Source organism: Zootoca vivipara, chromosome 9 (assembly GCF_963506605.1).
Source record: "Zootoca vivipara chromosome 9, rZooViv1.1, whole genome shotgun sequence".
NCBI lineage: Eukaryota > Metazoa > Chordata > Lepidosauria > Squamata > Lacertidae > Zootoca > Zootoca vivipara.
Genome location: NC_083284.1, coordinates 65,641,326 through 65,661,597, shown reverse-complemented (window position 1 = coordinate 65,661,597; position 20,272 = coordinate 65,641,326). Strand labels below are relative to the sequence as shown.

General features: G+C 43.7%; 1 pseudogene; it reads left to right on the top strand.

The window, feature by feature from the left end:
- Positions 1-18,091: 18,091 nt before the first annotated feature.
- Positions 18,092-18,196, top strand: LOC118084583 (U2 spliceosomal RNA; annotated as a pseudogene).
- Positions 18,197-20,272: the final 2,076 nt, after the last annotated feature.

Sequence of the window (20,272 nt, the reverse complement as noted above, 5' to 3'; positions counted from 1 at the left end):
CTGGTCTGTTTTGGGGGGTTTCCCATAGGCATCTGGTTGGCCATTGTGAGAACAGGATGGTGGACCAGAAGGGATAGTGGTCTGTCCCAAAAGGCTCTTCCTATGGGCAGTAGGTGGAGGGATTAGTGAAGATTCCCTGCTTTCTGCAAATGTAAGTGCTTTCTACTAGCGCACAGCAAGCACGCCACCTTGTGCCTGCGATCGAGTTGCAACCCGTCACATGATGTACTGGGAAATGATATATAATGAAATGAAAACGATGTTTTTGTAAACAGGAAAAAAAACAGAAGCTTTCCTTTTGGGAATTATAGGGACAGAGCTACCTAAATCAGCGTTTCTCAACCGCTGTTCCGCGGCACGCTGGCTGGTGTGCCACGACGTGTGGCGACGAGAAGGGCGATTTGCATTGTCACGTGCCTGGCGGCCGCCAATACTTAACACTGACCCGCCGGAAAGGAAGCCGGCCGGGTCACGACGCGGGGCGAGCACAGCTCTCAACAGCCACCACCACGGGGGTTGGGGGGTTGGTTTTAGACAAACTTAAAGAAGCTGGCTGGATGAGCTCAACCTGAAACTTGCTGAGCAAAGGATTGTGCTGGCAGAGAAATCAGCGGCTTGTGAAGCCTTATTACAGGAGATTGCAACCAACACAGCAATTGGCAAGTGTTTCTTACAGTCATAATTATATAGTCAATATAGGGCGGCACAGAGTTAAATGTTTTAACTTTTTTAATGGTGGTGTGCCTCGTGATTTTTTTCATGGAACAAGTGTGCCTTGGCCCAAAAAAGGTTGAGAAACACTGACCTAAATTGTATAGAAACGTATAGAAGCGGTAAGAATGTTACTCACCCCAAAATGAAAAGAAGCAGGAGTACCAGCAAAGGAAGAATGGATACAAAAACCTATGGAATATGCAGAAATGGGGAAACATACCAGAAGAATATTTTTTAAATAAAAGAATGGTTTACTGAATATTTACAGATAACTTATAAAGAGGTAAAAACATTGGCAGGATTATTGTAGTTTTATAAGAATATATATTTAAGGTAGATGAATAAAGGGGCAAATTAAGTTAATTTGGATATGCAGAAGATATTAAAACTAAATTTAAGGAACCACCAAAACAGGGAAGGAAATCAAGTTCTGAAATGTCAAAATGATTGTAAAAAGAGTGAAATGTATAAAATTAGTGAAATGTATGAGCTTGAAAAGTATAAATAAATAAATGAAAGTTATTATGGATTGGGGGGGGGTGGCCCCTTCTATGGTATACAGCTATATCTGGATGCAAACATAATGCCTGCATGGAAGGTGACTCAGTTGAACACAATGTGGCTTCTTTCTGAGAAGTTATGCAGAGGGTTGTGCTGTAATCAGTGGTATATGGGTAAGTTGCCATCATGTATGTGTATGTTACTTTGGATGCACACAAAGGTATGTAATCTCTCACCAACAGTGTATTTCTATACAAATCCCTAGAGGCTATTGGAGCCCAGATGCTCCTAAAACTGTAGCATGCTGCTACAGTACTGGCAGACATTTGGGGCAATTAAAAGGTGAGAATTAAGAAGCAGTAACTAGAACCTGCCATCTGTGAGCATCAGAAATGCATTTCGTTTGGTGATGGTGACACCTTGTTTGTTCAATATGTTTTACAGTCAGCTGAGATTCCCCTTCATGGATCAATGCCTTGTCGTGGCGAAGGGGCTTGAATAACTCAGAGAAGCTATGAGCTATGACATGCAGGGCCACCCAAGATGGACAGGTCATAGTGGAGAGTTTTGACTAAACGTGATCCACCTGGAGAAGGAACTGGCAAGCCACTCCAGTATCCCTGCCAAGAAAACTCCATGTACAAAGACAACAGGCATATAAAAGTTATGACGCTGGAAGATGAGCCCCTCAGGTCGGAAGGCGTCCAACATGCTACTGAGGAAGAGCGGAGGACAAGTACAAGTAGATTCAGAGCTGATGAAGCGGCTGGGCCAAAGCCGAAAGGACGCTCAGTTGCGGATATGCCTGGAAGCGAAAGGAAAGTCCGATGCTGTAAAGAAAAATATTGCATAGGAACCTGGAATGTAAGAACCATGAGTGGAGGTAAGCTGGATGTGGTCAAAAATGAGATGACAAGAATAAATATCGACATCCTGGGCATCAGTGAACTAAAATGGAAGGGAATGGGCGAATTCAGTTCGGATGACTATCATATCTACTACTGTGGGCAAGAATCCTGTAGCAGAAATGGAGTGGCCCTCATAGTCAACAAAAGAGTGGCAAAAGCTGTAATGGGATGCAATCTCAAAAATGACAGAATGATCTCGATACGAATCCAAGGCAGACCTTTTAACATCACAGTAATCCAAGTTTATGCACCAACTACCAGTGCTGAAGAAAATGAAATTGACCAATTCTATGAAGACCTACAACACCTTCTAGAAATGACACCAAAGAAGGATGTTCTTCTCATTACAGGGGACTGTAATGCTAAAGTAGGGAATCAAGAGATAAAAGGAACAACTGGCAAGTTTGGCCTTGGAGTTCAAAATGAAGCAGGGCAAAGGCTAATAGAGTTCTGTCAAGAGAACAAGCTGGTCATCACAAACACTCTGTTCCAACAACACAAGAGACGACTCTACACATGGATATCACCAAATGGACAGCATCGAAATCAGATTGATTATATTCTCTGCAGCCAAAGATGGAGAAGCTCTATACAGTCAGCAAAAACAAGACCTGGAGCTGACTGTAACTCAGATCATCAGCTTCTTATAGCAAAATTCCAGCTTAAACTGAAGAAAGTAGGAAAAACCACTGGGCCAGTAAGATACAATCTGAATCAAATCCCTTATGAATACACAGTGGAAGTGAGGAACAGGTTTAAGGATTTAGATTTGGTGGACAGAGTGCCTGAAGAACTATGGATGGAGGCTCGTAACATTATACAGGAGGCAGCAATGAAAACCATCCCAAGGAAAAGGAAATGCAAGAAAGCAAAATGGCTGTCCAACGAGGCCTTACAAATAGCGGAGGAGAGGAGGCAAGCAAAATGCAAGGGAGATAGGGAAAGATACAGGAAACTGAATGCAGATTTCCAAAAAACAGCAAGGAGAGACAAGAGGGTCTTCTTAAATGAGCAATGCAAAGAAATAGAGGAAAACAATAGAATGGGGAAAACCAGAGATCTGTTCAAGAAAATTGGAGATATGAAAGGAACATTTCGTACAAAGATTACCATAATCAAGGACAAAAGTGGTAAGGACCTAACAGAAGCAGAAGACATCAAGAAGAGGTGGCAAGAATACACAGAGGAATTATACCAGAAAGATATGGAGGTCTCGTACACCTCAGGTAGTGTGGTTGCTGGCCTTGAGCCAGACATCCTGGAGAGTGAAGTCAAATGGGCCTTAGAAAGCATTGCTAATAACAAGGCCAGTGGAAGTGATGATATTCCAGCTGAACTGTTTAAAATTTTAAAAGATGATGCTGTTAAGGTGCTACACCCAATATGCCAGCAAGTTTGGAAAACTCAGCAATGGCCAGAGGATTGGAGAAGATCAGTCTACATCCCGATTCCAAAGAAGGGCAGTGCCAAAGAATGCTCCAACTACCGCACAATTGCGCTCATTTCACACGCTAGCAAGGTTATGCTTGAAATTCTACAAGGCAGGCTTAGGCAGTATGTGGACCGAGAACTCCCAGAAGTGCAAGCTGGATTTCGAAGGGGCAGAGGAACCAGAGACCAAATAGCAAACATGCGCTGGATTATGGAGAAAGCTAGAGAGTTCCAGAAAAACGTCTACTTCTGCTTCATTGACTATGCAAAAGCCTTTGACTGTGTCGACCACAGCAAACTATGGCAAGTTCTTAAAGAAATGGGAGTGCCTGATCACCTCATCTGTCTCCTGAGAAATCTCTATGTGGGACAAGAAGCTACAGTTAGAACTGGATATGGAACAACTGATTGGTTCAAAATTGGGAAAGGAGTACAACAAGGTTGTATATTGTCTCCCTGCTTATTTAACTTATATGCAGAATTCATCATGCGAAAGGCTGGACTAGATGAATCCCAAGCCGGAATTAAGATTGCTGGAAGAAATATCAACAACCTCAGATATGCAGATGACACAACCTTAATGGCAGAAAGCGAGGAGGAATTAAAGAACCTTTTAATGAGGGTGAAAGAGGAGAGCGCAAAATATGGTCTGAAGCTCAACATCAAAAAAACCAAGATCATGGCCACTGGTCCCATCACCTCCTGGCAAATAGAAGGGGAAGAAATGGAGGCAGTGAGAGATTTTACTTTCTTGGGCTCCTTGATCACTGCAGATGGTGACAGCAGTCACGAAATTAAAAGACGCCTGCTTCTTGGGAGAAAAGCAATGACAAACCTAGACAGCATCTTAAAAAGCAGAGACATCACCTTGCCGACAAAGGTCCGTATAGTTAAAGCTATGGTTTTCCCAGTAGTGATGTATGGAAGTGAGAGTTGGACCATAAAGAAGGCTGATCGCCGAAGAATTGATGCTTTTGAATTATGGTGCTGGAGGAGACTCTTGAGAGTCCCATGGACTGCAAGAAGATCAAACCTATCCATTCTTAAGGAAATCAGCCCTGAGTGCTCCCTGGAAGGACAGATCGTGAAGCTGAGGCTCCAATACTTTGGCCACCTCATGAGAAGAGAAGAATCCTTGGAAAAGACCCTGATGTTGGGAAAGATTGAGGGCACTAGGAGAAGGGGACGACAGAGGACAAGATGGTTGGACAGTGTTCTCGAAGCTACGAACATGAGTTTGACCAAACTGCGGGAGGCAGTGCGAGACAGGAGTGCCTGGCGTGCTATGGTCCATGGGGTCACGAAGAGTCGGACACGACTAAACGACTAAACAACAACAAGGTCTGAGATAAGTGAAAGGAGGGGTAGAGAAAGGTATTAACTCTTGCAAATCTGGTGTCTCGGAAACAGACTGACACCCATGTTGCTTTGTCTATGTAAAAATGAGAACTTTTGTTCAGCTTTCCAGTGCTTTCTCTAGAATGGTGTACGCTCTTTTGCCCTCTGGCAGCTTGAGAGGATGTATTCCAGTTTCGTTCTATATATTAGATTAACTTTAGTGAATAATGGGTTTTAATGCCTGGGTTTCAGGATAGAAAAAAAGATTACATGCATAATGTTTTCTGATATCCCAAACCAGCAACTAGTTTGACTAGAGAACCACTTTTACTTTTGGAGTGACCATCACAGACTAATGATGAGGATGATGATGATGATGATGAAGATGATACCCTGCCCATCTGGCTGGGTATCCACAGTCACTCTGAGCGGTTCCCAACAGAATATTAAAAACACAATAAAACATCAAACATTAAAAACTTTCCTAAACAGGGCTGTCTTCAGATGTATTCTAAAAGTCAGGTAGTTGTTTATTTCCTTGACATCTGATTGGAGGATGTTGCACAGGGTGGGTGCCACTACCAAGAAGGCCCTCTGCCTGGTTCCCTGTAACCTTACTTTGCTCAGTGAAGGAACTGCTAGAAGGCCCTCGGAGCTGGACCTCAAAATGAGTTTGCATTGAATAAATGTTGGTTGGTCACCATGCTTAGTATGAAACGTCCTGGTGTTCACCAGCAGTATTCACCAGACTGGCTGGGCAACTCAGTATATGTCACCTCACACTTACCTCTGTGTGCTGCCAGATAGGGCATTGCTTGTTGCGTGGCCAAGGCTCCATGACCCGCAGTTGGACAATAAACACACGGACACACAGATATTTTGGTTTATGAGTTCAATAGGCCACAACTTTATTGGTTACAGATGTGAGCGGTTTGGCTTAGGCTTTGGGTAAAGCCAGGCTATATCACAACTCCAGCCCATCTGCTAGAAATCCAACTAAGGGTAAACCACCAATAGGGGGAGCCCTCAAAGGGGTTGTGACATGGCCCTAGCCCATGTCCGGGCATCAGACAGAATCCACACACCCTGGATCCCTTTAACAGGATACCCTTAGTGAGGAGGGGCAGGTGGGGGCTACAACCTCCCCTCCGTGCAAACAAAGGCTTACCCAGTGCCTAACCTCACAAAGTTGTGACGATTGCTCCCAGGTAGGCAGAAAACAAATGGCTGGTGCCAATTTGCCAAGTGGAGAAATTCCTACCTGGCCCCAACAATATGGCAGCTGACAATTGTCCATAGCAAGGTCATTTCAGAGCAAAGCATGCAAAGAGGATGGGTGGGTTGGGAAATCCGGGGAAGGAGACAAGAGAAGAGGTCCCTCCCAGCCATGCCACGATTAAATTTCCCGTGGCCATGCCCCTCCCGGCACTGATTGGTTAGTGGTGCCATGCAGCGCAGGCCCCTTCCAGCGCCAGTGACACAGCTGGGACAGTGCAGAAGGGGGCAGCACTCTCCGCCCCCCTGGCTAGATCACTGTCGAGTCCAAGCTGCCCAGCCACAATGCTGCCCACCAGAAAAAGTGAGCAGACCTAACATATCCTCCCTACCCTCTGTGGCCTGGCTCAGAAGGCAGGCTGCTATTAGTCCAGCAGAGCTGGCCAAGAAACTACGGTAGCATGTTTATGAAATACATAGGAGTACAGCGTTAAGAATGCTCCTGTCGGTAATGGAGCACCCATGCAAAGCAGAAAGTAAAGGAGATAAGAGCACTGTGAGAGCTTAGCTAGTAGAGTATGATACTCTTAATCTGAGGGTCTTGGGTTTGAGTCCCATGTTAGACAAAAGATTCCTGCATTGTGGGTCAGATAACCCCTATGGTCCCTCCCAACTCAACAATTCTATGATTCTAACAATAGCACTTTTCCAGAACCAAAAAAAAGAGAGAAGATGCTAATGAGAGAGTGAAAGTAAAATAAAAGTAAAAGGGAAATTACTGAAGCTTGTCCCAGAAAGGATGGTAAGTAAAAGAGATGAGAGGAAAAATATGAGATGGCATTGACCCAAAATGGGGGTTGAAGCAATGGAAACTAGAAAAGCTAGAGAAAGCAAGAAGAATGTGGAGGAATGAAAAATAAGTGAAGTAAAAAGGTAAAGGTACCTCTGAACATTAGGTCCAGTTGCGGATGACTCTGGGGTTGCGGCGCTCATCTCGCTCTATAGGCCGAGGGAGCCAGTGTTTGTCCACAGACAGCTTCTGGGTCATGTGGCCAGCATGACAAAGCCGCTTCTGGCAAACCAGAGCAGCGCACAGAAACACCATTTACCTTCCCGCCAGAGCGGTATCTATTTATCTACTTGCACTTTGACGTGCTTTCGAACTGCTAGGTGGGCAGGAGCTGGGACCGAGCAACAGGAGCTCACCCCGTCATGGGGATTCAAACCACCGACCTTCTGATTGGCAAGCCATAGGCTCTGTGTGGTTTAGACCACATTGCTACTCGCGTCTCTCAGTAAGTGAAGTACTGCAGTCATATCCCTACATTATCGTGTTTTCAATATTCTACTGGGAGTTGCAGGAAACCCAGCCAGATGGGCGGGATATTTATTAATTTATTATTATTATTATTACATTTTGTTATGGTAGTAGCAGCCAGTGGCATGGGGCATCATTGTTTACCAGGCTTCTCAACCAGGGTCTCACTGATGAGACTGAGAGGCAAGGAAACATGGTGGCTGGACTGGCTCCTCAACTGCATCCATACCACGTCTACCTCCCCACCACCACCACCACATGATCTCTCCTTGGTCACTGGCAATGGCCTCTGCATATTGAAGACAGGTTGGCAACATCCCCTTACCCACTGCCTTATCGTCTATTGGAAAACAATGAACACAGAAGGGGATGTGAGAGCCCTTAGTACCAGGAAGGCAGAAAGCAGAGAAAGTAGGTATTTACTAGCTGCTGCAAGGCTTTACTGAGCACGGACCATAAGACATGCAAAGGCAGGCATGTAAAGCCAAGAACTCCAAAATTAAGGAAGGTTGAGTGCATGCCAGCAAGCCAGCTCTTCTGAAATCACAGTTTGTCCATAGCTCCAAAACCAGTTATACTGTGGTCTTAGATACCCCTAAACACTCTGTGAATCTAAGTTTGGCCTCATTGAGAGGCCCCCTAAACATTTTTTTAAAGAAGAAAAAAAAGCACTGGTCTTAGAAAAATGGAAACTAAGAAAAGCTAGAGCGTAAACTGTAAGGAAGATTTATAGAGGGGTAAAAAAGGAGGGTGAATGTCCGAATGGAGGAATGTTTGGCTCTGTTTTGCTGCTCATTGGAAGGTCAAACCTCTAGTCAATTGGTAAGTGCTGGAATGCTGTCTTGAGTACCCAATAGCTCCCAAGCCAGAGTATAGAGAGTATGTTGAACAAGACCTGAAAATGCACTCCATGGTCTTATTGTTATCCCTTGCAGACTAGTATTCCTAGACAAAATGAAAACTTGAGAGACAAAGTTGAGGGTCAAAATCTAAGTGAGCTGGTGCTTTCTGATAATAATAATATCTTCTCAACCAGCACATGTGGCAAGTCAATATTATTCTCATTTCATAGATAAGGAGCTATCTTTGGATGACAAATAAAGGCTAGCACAATAATAGCCAATAGGATTGTATTTAGAATACTCATCTTTCCAAAGCCCAGATTTGACATTCAAACCTTGGGGGCTTTGAGCAAAACTCTCCACTGAGCTGTGATTATTGTCCAGGACTTGGATGAAAAACAGGAGAAAGCGGGGGGGAACCCAAAACAACTCACTGGGCTTATGTATAATTTAACTGTTTGCCAAAAGCTTACCCTTCAACAAACAAGTAAAGTTTGGCACAAAAATGGAAGATCATGACAATTCAGCTTCATATTAATATTTCACCAGGCTTCATCTATTGTATGAGCCAGTTTAGTAAGCCTCTAATCCATCTGTAAACAAATCCCACTTTGTGGTTTGATGGGACCTCATCAATTAAGAGTGAGGTGAACGGGGAAGGCTGCTGACCTCACTTCAACATCATTGATGTTCATCTAATGGTTTTGCCCTGTTCTCGCTTGACAACAAGCCTATGAAATCCTTCAGCACTGCCTACTTTTTGTTTGTAATAAATGATCCTTTATTCTCCTTAAGGTCTTCCTGCCTACCTCTGTGCCCTGAGAGGATGTGCTTCCAAAAAGCCCTATTATCTATGAAAACCTCTTGGGGGGGCTTCCTTTTATTTTCTGCTGTGACTTTTCTTATCGTTGCTTTGCACTGTTGTAACTTCTGTTATCCCTTTTGGCTTTGTTCAGTATCATGTTTGTACAATATTCTTTGCCCCCTACTTGCGTCTGGCAGCTTGCTCCCTGGCAGTGGCCTTTACCATTTCCGTGGTTTTTATCAGAAGGAATCAGGAGCAACCTTTGGGCATACGGAGGGAAACCTTTGTATTTCCCCCCTCTCCCCTGCATTTCAATGCGCACCGCTTCGCTTCTCAAGCTTAGGCCATAACATTTCTGGAGTCTTGAGAGAGGCTTTAATGAAATGCTGCCTTTTCCTCACCTATTGTGTTTTACTTAGAGGTTCATACTTCAGGGCTGAAGATGATGAAGATGTACTACATAGAACAGGGCCAGGAATTTCAGGCCTGGAGGACAAATATGGCCCTCGGGACATCTCAGGTCCACTGGATTTATACTACAGCTTTTCTTCAGCCACATACTGAGCCAGCCTTTCCATTAGGCGGGGTAAGGAAGCTGCCTCTGGCAGCAGTAGCAGAAGAGGCGGTGCACTGCCTGCCCCACAGCTTCTGTTGCCACAAGAATACCCCCCTCTCACTGAATTTCGCTGAGGGGGGGTACATTCCGGTGGTGGCAGAAGTGGTGGGGCATGACAGGGGGGTGGCACATTTCTCAGGTGTGCCCAAACAGAACGGGCTGCCCCTGGCTACCTGCCCTCTCCAGCCACACCCCGTCCCAGTCCTTCTTTGCACCCCAGTTAACTGTTTCTACCTTGCTGGAATGTGTTCTTGAATTCCAATTCATGGCTTAGATGGGGGGGGGGGAAACAGAGAGGGGTGAATGGTTGTGAGAAGAAGACAACCTACTGTGTGAAGCAAAATGTACATTCGGATCCAGAATTGCCTCCATAGTCACTTACGGACCCATTGTTAAAATCGTGTTTATGGAAGACAATCTTACTCGGCTACGAGTGATCGCCAAAGAATAATAATAATATTTATTTATTTATTATTTATTTATACGTACTTACATACCCCACCCATCTGGCTGGGTTTCCCAACAGAATATCAAAAACATGATAAAACATCAAACTTTAACAACTACCCTAAACAGGGTTGCCTTCAGATGTCTTCTAAAAGTCAGATAGTTGTTTATTTCTTTGACATCTCATGGGAGGGCGTTCCACAGGATGGGTGCCACTACTGAGAAGGCCCTCTTCTCGGTGTCCACATCATCAAAGCAGATGCCTCTCTCAGAAAGCATTGCCATTGTTGGAAGGAGTCATAGCACAGCAGTGGTGTAGTAATAGGGGGCGGGGGGCACGCCGACCCGGGCAGCAGGCTGGGCAGGGGGCTGCAGGCTGGACAGGGCTGACCACCTCCGACGGCTGCCGCCACCACCACATGACGCAGCCACCACCATGGAGGAGAAGCTCCGATGCAACCAAGACTGCCTCACTCCGTGGCTTGCTCGCGGGGTTTGCCGTGGCGCTGCGGTGCATGCCTCCTGTGCTTGCATGCGCTGCACGTCATGACATGCGATGCATACGCACGGCGGAAAACCCACTCCCTGGCAGGGTGCCTTCGGATTTGCCACCCTGGGCAGCCACACGGCCAGCTATGCCGCTGTAGCACAGATTCCTCTTGCATGACTCCAGCCATTATTAAAACATTCCAATGGCGCCAGTGTTTTTAAAAGTCATGTCAGACAGAGCTCCAGAGAATGACTATAGACCACATGAGGAGGCCTAGCTCAATGTTCCTCCACCACCTCCAGGGGCACAAGGCCTTCTCGGTTGTCATGCCCAAGAACATGGGAATCTATCCTCTCAAGGTCCAGCTTTCCCCTTCTTTCTCTGTCTCTTCAAGGTTCTGGGTAACAAAAACAGTGTCAGAAGGGTAGAAAGGAGAGGGAACTTGTGGAAGCTGGCAAGCTGGATGGAGGAAGAGAGTAAAGAGGGTGAGGGGTGAATCTATATTTCTTTCTTTCAGTATCTCCTTTTCAGAATCTTTAAAAGTTGGATCTCCAACTTTCTACATCAGGTATTTCTTTTTTTAAAATCCTCATGAAAATTCACCAGTATTTTAGTATGATTTTCTCCAAACATAGACAGGTTTTGCATTTTTAAAGTCCTCTTGAACATTTGTTGGCATTTGAATGTGCCTTTCTCTTCGTACACACATTTCCAGATGCAATTTTTCAACTTATCGTCCCTGTTTTCACCAATACATGCACCTTTATGGACACTTCCCCTCAATAGAAACATCTTTTTGCACCCATTACTTGGCTGCAGAAGTCAAAACAGAAAATTCAGGAGAGTGAAAATTTCAAAGGATAGATAGATGCGTTTTGATTTGGGGAAATGCAAATTAGGTCGGGTTATATTAAGATGTAAACTGAATCAAATTTTCCCCCATCCCTTGAAGAGACAGAGAAATGAAGGGATAAAGAAAGAAAGGGAATATATATTATACCTGTCATTCTTTCACAGCATGTCAGAAGCAATGCTGTGCCAAAACCTGTCCTCCAATTTTCTCCCTGTGAAAGGCACTTCAGAAATTCTTTAGAATGTCAGCATGTGGGGGCCAGAGCTTACCTTATCACTGCAAGGTGACGGTGGGTGGTGTGGGGGCTTTTCCTTTCCACTAAACATTTCTTCAGCACTCCGCAGCCTTTCAAGCAACCTGTATTTTCTGGGTTTTTTAAAAGCACCAAGTTACCTTATGAGATCTTCCCCAGAACTTTAAATGAAGCATGGGGAGCCAAATAGGCTGGCTCCCAAGCACCTAATATCAGGGCAGCTGCTGATTTTGTTTTAAAGGAAAGCCCTTCCTTTTTACCTTAAAAAAGGGAAATATTTAGTTCAGTTAAAAAACAACAACAATAAATAGCTGCCAGGCATATGGTAAACCTGTAAAAACAGGCAAACTAATAAATTGTTCAAATAGGGGGATAGGGGGAGAGAGAGAGAGAGCGAGAGAGCGAGAGAGCGAGAGAGCGAGAGAGCGAGAGAGCGAGAGAGAGAGAGAGAGAGAGAGAGCACCAGTGTGGTGTAGTGGTTAAGAGCGGTAGACTCCTAATCTGGGGAACCGGGTTCGCTTCCCCGCTCCTCCACATGCAGCTGCTGGGTGACCTTGGGCTAGTCATACTTCTTTGAAGTCTCTCAGCCCCACTCACCTCACAGAGTGTTTGTTGTGGGGGAGGAAGGGAAAGGAGATTGTTAGCCGCTTTGAGACTCCTTCGGGTAGTGATAAAGCGGGATATCAAATCTAAACTCTTCTTCTAAGCAACCTTCCGAATTTCATGCCCTTACAGGAAAGTCCAGAGGAGAAAGTTATGGGGTTTTCAGAACGCCTGGGCCCCCAGGAGGCTACAGAGAGAAGGCCACAAGTGGGGTGATTTGTAGAATGAAAGGAAGGACGCTCACAAACAACACCCCGCCATATTTTTTAAATCTCAACCAAAATCCTGCACCCAATCCATGGGAATCTCACTGAAATTTTCTCCTCACTTTGAATGCAATTTAATATTCTTATTTTCATATGTTTATTTCTACACTGCCTTTCCCCTCTGATGGGACTCAAGGCAACTTCCAGGTGAAAATAAGAACAAGAAGAACACCCGTTTAAAGAAGATTGGAAAATGTTTATTGAATATATGGGGGGGGGGAATTGTGTATACTTGAAAACGTTGGCAGCATTAAGATAAATTCAACAGCGTAGATAAGTTTTGATGGAAGTAATAAGGGAATGCTGAATGGTTTAGTTGATATAAAATATGCAGGGATTTATGTTATGCAGAATGGAAAGAGAAGAAGGGAAGTCATTGATATTTTAAGGTTGTTTAAATGAATATTCTAAGTTGTAAAACGTAAAATTTAATAAAAATTATATATAAAAAAGAAAAGAACAGCTAAAATCCCGCAAAAAACAATCATTACAAAACAATTAAACAATGGAATTTAAAATTATACACATGTATAAAAACTATTAAAGCCATACCAGTGTTTCCAGAAAAACAGCACAGCTCCAGCCCTTTCATTGAAAGCAGTCAGTTCCCAAGAGCTTGTTGGAACCTCCAGTAACTCCCCAACATTCTCTGATAACTTTGGAAGCATATCTCTTGAATTTGGAACTTGGATTATAACATATTATAACATATTGGATAATTGACATCTTGGATTACAATTGGATTACAATTAGAAACTTTTGAATACCTACCTGTAACTAAAACTTTTGACTATCTCTCATTTGCCGCCACGGTCTGAGAAAAGAAAGGAACTGCTGAAGAGAAGTATATTTTTATATGGTGTATTTGTGTGCGGCAAGAGTCTCGATAGCACAAAGATGGAAGAATGAGGAAATCCCAACGAAAGAACAAGGGCAAGAAAAACTGATGAGCTATGCGGAGTTGGCAAAGATGACAAACTATGTGAGAAGGAGAATGGGAACTTTTTTACAACCTTTTTAAAAAGACAACAAAAGGATTTGGACTCCTTGGCAGGTTTTGAATAAACATCCACAATTTATTAGTAGAACATATGTTAGACGAGGCAATGATATGTACAATTGTATAATATGCAGAAAACAATATGTACCAACAAATCAGAGAGGGGAGCTGAGGGAAGTCCTTAGAGGGTGGGAGAGGGAGGGATGGGAGGGGGAAAGGGGCGGAAATTATACAGTCATACCTCAGTATAAGTATGCTTTGGTTTGAGTACTTTCAGTTTAAGTACTCTGCATACCCGTCTGGAATGGATTAATCCACTTTCCATTACTTTCAATGGGAAAGTTAGTTTCAGGTTAAGTATGCTTCAGGTTAAGTACGGACTTCCAGAACCAATTACACTCATACTTCGGGTTAAGTACGCTTCAGGTTGAGTACTCCGTGGAACGTCTGGAATGGATCGATCCACTTTCCATTACTTTCAATGGGAAAGTTCGTTTCAGGTTAAGTATGCTTCAGGTTAAGTTCGGACTTCCAGAACCAATTACACTCATACTTCGGGTTAAGTACGCTTCAGGTTGAGTACTCCACGGACCCGTCTGGAACGCATTAATCCACTTTCCATTACTTTCAGTGGGAAAGTTCGCTTCAGGTTAAGTACGCTCCAGGTTAAGTACAGACTTCCGGAACCAATTGTGTACTTAAACCGAGGTACCACTGTAATTGGTTATGTTATTGGGAATTTGTATTGTTCAAAAATTCTTTTTCTTCAGAAAGTCTTCACCTCTTCGCAGAAAGACGACAAGGAGGGAGCCAGTCTAGCTTCCCTAGAGAGGGAGCTGGGGAGTCTTAGAGTAACCACTGAGAAGATCCTGTTCCCACGTACCCACCAAGTATGTCTGTGAGGGCAACGGGACAAAGAAGGCCTTCTCCTGAAGATCTCAGAACCCAGGCAGGTTAGCATGAAGGAATACAGTCTTTCAGATTGCTGGATTTGTTTTTCTTTTCTTTAATTGGCCTAGGACAGTGGAATAAAATGCAGAAGACAGCTTTAGCACAGCACTAATCGGAACCCCATCAAAAGGAGGAGGAGGAGGGTTTGTAGCCACAAGCTAAATCCAAATGCTGGTGAGAGCAGCATTTCCAACCCAGCATTAAAACCCAGTGTTAAACATGGCCTGGCAGGATCAGGGTGGTCAGCACCAAAGCCAGGATTCCCTGAAGCTGACAGAATAATTGCCCACCAGGTCACTCTAATTGAATGGGCAGAAATCCAGAAGATTGTGACCATTGGGGACATTGAGCCAGGATCTGCAGGACAAAGAAAGAGAGAGAATTGTGAGACAATACCAGCAGGGTCTCCCCTGAAATGAAGAACACTGAGTTAAGAATATAAGAGCAGTTCCGTTCGCCAAAAGAATCCACCACACTGCTTTTGAGTCCTTTTGAGTTCCTGCCAACATTTTGCCTCAAATTAAATTTTGATATAAGCTTGGCAATTTGAAAAAAATATATATGATGAAATGTCATGGGGTACTGTTTTGACACAAGACTTGCAAAATGGCTCAGTGTGTGTGACAGAGTGTGGGGGACAGAATCTGGATATCCAGAAATTGCTACCAAGATTTGCCTAGGGTGCCAACTTGAGGCTAACTTGGCAGGTTGCTCCTCATGCTAAAATCCTAGGGATTTTGAGGGACATGAAATAAATAAAGATTCTGCTCATCCTTGGGATTTCCTCATAAGAGACTTTGTTGCTGACCTGGCAGTGAATAACATGTGGGGGGGGGGGGGAGAGAGAAGGGAAAAAAAGATTTAACAGAATTATTATTTTTTTATCAGGTGTATGGCCGACCAACATATTGTTTTCAGCTAGCCCCAGCCTAATCGTTGGGAAACTTGTGCTGGGTTGATTAAGCATTTTGAAGGCTGTTTTTAATTTGATCAACTGAAACACAAACAGCATGCATTTGATAAAATCAATTTGAAGGATTACACAGAAGCTAACGTGGCTGTCAGCAGGGGTGAGGAATTTATGCATCACCTATAACCAGCTTGATTACAGTATTCATCAAATTAGATGTGACAACCTTCATTGCCACTGCAAAAGGATAGGGCTTGAACAAAAATGTAATGTGGGTCTTCTTTTAGAACATGTGCAGTTAATTAAAATTTTACCTGTTTACATCCCATTGTCAAACATTTAACAACTGTGACAGTTTAATCAGTCATTATTTTCTAAGTGCCTTCTGCAAGCAATTCTAACAAGGGGAAACACCTAATAGATTAGAGATCTACATGTACCTTTAGGTGTAAATGGTGTTTTATCATAATGCATTAATGGAATCCATCTCCTTTCACTGAACATAATGGCATTCTAACATTCTGTAAAAAGTGTTCCTTCTCTCACAACACATGCATGCACGCAATAAATCAGAATAAAGAGTAAATATTTAGCTGTGGGTGGCTGTCAGTGTCAATAGTGTATTTAAGAAGCAACAAAATGAAGGTACGAAAACAAGAAATTAAATTAAAACTCCAATATAAGATTACTCTCCTGCTGCACAAAGCTCTGTCTTTGCTAATGTTATTCAAAAAGTGCTCTAAAAATTAAAAGTGGGACTTTCAGAACTCTCAAGAAGACGTCTAAGGGAGAAATTATGTGTTAAGAGGAAAGGACCAAGTTCTCAGTCTGTGTTTTCCTTACGAGGGAAAATGTTGGGCAGAGGACCACTTAGAGCAGGCAGGAGAGGATACTTAATTGTTTCCATACCAATCATCTCTTTCAAATGCTTTCATATGAGCTATAAGCCTGGCAGGAAGGCTCGAGGAGACAGATTCAGGGAAACATCCAGGAGAAAATCTGTGATTGGAGCATGAAGCACCACACCTACCTGCCCACTAATTCTTCTTCCCTACATCTTCCACCCTGGCATTTCTGTTAAACACCTTTTTGCTTAGATAACATGTGGGTTAAACCACAGAGCCTAGGGCTTGCCGATCAGAAGGTCGGCAGTTCGAATCCCTGTGACGGGGTGAGCTCCCGTTGCTCGGTCCCAGCTCCTGCCAACTTAGCAGTTCGAAAGCATGTCAAAGTGCAAGTAGATAAATAGGTACTGCTACAGCGGGAAGGTAAACGGGGTTTCCGTGTGCTGCTCTTGTTCACCAGAATCGGCTTAGTCATGCTGGCCGCATGACCTGGAAGCTGTACGCCGGCTCCCTTGGCCAATAGAGCGAGATGAGCGCCACAACCCCAGAGTCGGTCACGACTGGACCTAATGGTCAGGATTAAAACAATGATGACAACAACATACCTGTTATGTGTTGAAATTGCGTAAAACTCAAAATCATGGAATTGGCTTGTGGTTCTCTGGCATCTGTCTAATAAGTGTTTGGAAAGTTGCATCGTTCGTTCCCTTACACTTTATGACAACTATATGTATGTACAGCAGCAAACTGCTGGCTGAGCTGTTTTTTCCCATATCTGTGATTTGAGAGAAAAGGGAGTCTGGATTCAGCCTCTTCCCACCTTTGGAGCAGATTACTAGTGCTTTGTCAATTATCAGGCCAAGACTCCACACACATAAGAGACATTCCTTCCTTCATAATGTCAGAACTGTAGCGATAATCCTTACAGAGCAATTCAGAACAATAAAACTGAGTTTTAAAACATGCTACAGCCCATCCCCCTTCAGAAGCAGTGTGGAGATAGTTAAAGCTTTCCCCCCACCATACTCTTGATCATTCCCCATAGAACTTGCTTTTCCTAACGAAACTGCATGCTTTCTACAGAGTGCTTGCTAACTTTCTCACCTGAAAAATTATAAAAGGGCACCTGGTTATTAGCCTCAAGTAACTCTGAAGGACCTCAGATTCTAATGTGCCAAACTATTGGATCACCTGATCCGGCAGAGTGCTTAATTACACATAATGAAGCAATACATTTTTAGTTGAGGTAAAGGTCATCATGGCACTGGGGATGGAAAAAAAGTTTCTGAACACAGATTGAGATCCTTGAGAGATTAATTGATTAGGCACTAGCACCATGAAATACCCCAAGGAATTTAATTTTCTAAATGCATTAGAATTATACATACCAAAAGTTGTCTAGATATATACATATATCCTTCTGTGAGATAATTAACTTTTGGAGATTGTCCTGGCGTCAGAAAACCTTGCAAGCTAAATCCCATTTTTGCCCCACAAGCCCAATATGAGAACAGGACATCCCTATTTTATTTTAGTTTTATAAATTTATTTATTTATTTGGTTTTTCAAATTACAGTTTTACAACCACATATCCAACATATGACATAGAAACAAAATTCCAAAGAGTCTCCTGGACTTTCCTCCTCCTCCCCTTTGTGGATCTTATTGTTGCAATAAGCCAAATCTTTTACATGTCCATTATATCCAAAATTCACCATTAAACTACAAGTGTTATTCCGATCCTACCAACAATTTTAACTGTTTACAATGGTTTTTAAGATAATAATCGCTTCTCGGCCTTTTGGCTAAGATCAAGTGTAGTGTGTAGATAATAAGGAATGGGGAAAATTTACAATTTAAAATTTTGGTCTTCCTGATTTCTGATTCTTCCGGTCATTTTGGCCATTTCAGCATAATCCATCAACTTAGTCTGCCATTCTTCTCTGGTCAAGACTTTATCTTCCTTCCATCTCTGGGCCAATAATATCCGTGCAGCTGTGGTCGTATACATAAATAGTCTTTTCTGCTCCCTTGGGATTTCAGCATCAGGACACCCCTATTTTCATTCAAGAAATGTCCATCCTGCTCACAGGCTTCACCCTGCCATCTGGTTTTCCATTGGGAGTGGAAATGAAATACTAGATGGGCTATTGACCTGATTCAGCAGAGCTCTTCGTACATTCTTGTGACAGTCCACAAAAACCACTTCATTTTGCTGCACAATGAGTTTGTTGATAGGATTTTTTTGGTCCTCATACCTGAACCCCAGAGGGGGGAGTGTTGGAGGGGAGAGGCATTGCATCTAGCCCAGCCAAGGAAAAAGGCACCCAGATGCTAAGATGTGGATATACATGGGACAGCTGACATGGAATTGAAGCCACGGCAGAGTTTTACCAACTTAGAACCTACCCCTTGTTGACATGTTCCAAATTAACTCAGTTAATTTACCCCTTTCACTTCCCTGGATCCCATTTTGCGTGTGGAGACCCTCTATCGCAGGCCTAGAAATCAATTCAGACATGGCTCATATTTTTGGTTTGGTTTTTGGCAGAATTTAGGCCACAACTTTATTGATTACAAATCAAGTGAGTGGTTGCATAGGCTCTGGTTCGACTAGCTACCTAGGGTAGCACTGACTCAGGGCACACTTTGAGTCAGCAGCCAGGTACACACCTGGGACGGGGTTACCCGACTGGCACGAGCCAGCCAGGCCCTGATTCCCCCCCCATGTGCCCAGAACACTGGATTAGGGCAACCCCACTTGGGGGAATACCAACCATCGGTCCTTGAATTCCCTTAAGAGGAATACCTGAATACAGTGGCACCTCTGTATTACATAATTCGTTCCGCGAGTCGCTTTGTCTTGCGATATTTTTGTCTAGCGAAGCATGGTTTGCCGTGGCAAAAAACAACAACAACCAAAAACTGCCGAAAAACTTTGTCTTGCGAAGTGCGGCCATAGAAAACTTTGTCTTGCGAGTCACCAAAAACATAGCAAAACGCTTTCGTCATGTGAGTTTTTCATTGCACGAGGCATTCATCTTGCGAGGCACCACTGTATATATATATATATAGGGTGGTAAGGGATCACACCCCTCTATCAGCATGAACCAGAGCCAACTGCCAACCTTACAAGTTGTGATGAATTGCTACGCAGCAGGCGAAACCCAAATGGCAACAGCCAATCAGCCAAGTGGGGAAAATTCCTGCCATGCCCCTGCAACAATGGCAGATGACACACAACGGCATAACAAGGTCAAGCGAAAGCCCTAAACTTAGGGAGCGGTGGGTGGGTGTTCTGATGCAATTCAACCGGAGAAGGAGGATCTCTACGGTCCGTCAGATGGACCACCAATAGGGTGTTGTGGCTGCTCCAATTGTCCCGCCCCAACACCTAGACCTGGTCTGCTGGGACCCACCGCAACACGTGCCCTCCTTTGCAGGGAGGACCCGATTTATCCAAGAATACCGTGTTTCTCATATTATAAGACATGTCTTATATTTATTTTTTCCTCAAAAAAACACACTATGGCTTATTTTCAAGGGATGTCTTATTTTTTTCCTCCTCCTCCTGCCGCGGCCGGCATTGCTGCTGCTCCTATCACTATGTCTTATTTTCGGGGTATGGCTTATATTCCTTGAATGCTTAAAAATCCTGCTATGGCTTATTTTATGGGGATGCCTTAAAATATGAGAAACAGGGTATGCATAAACTGTGTCATATCTGCAGAGACACCTGCACATAAATCAGCTGACTTTGCATCCATCACAGCTGAGAAGCCAAAGTGACTCCCTGGGAAAGCATTGTGTTTCAGCTGAAGTATGATGGTATAAAATTTCAGATTTGCAATAGCTCATTCACTTGTGCCAATCTCCACTGGGTGCCTGCAGGTGCCTATCAGTAAACTCTGATCACATTCAAAGTAGAATAAAGTACAAGCTAACGAGACGCCAGAGTTGTAAAGC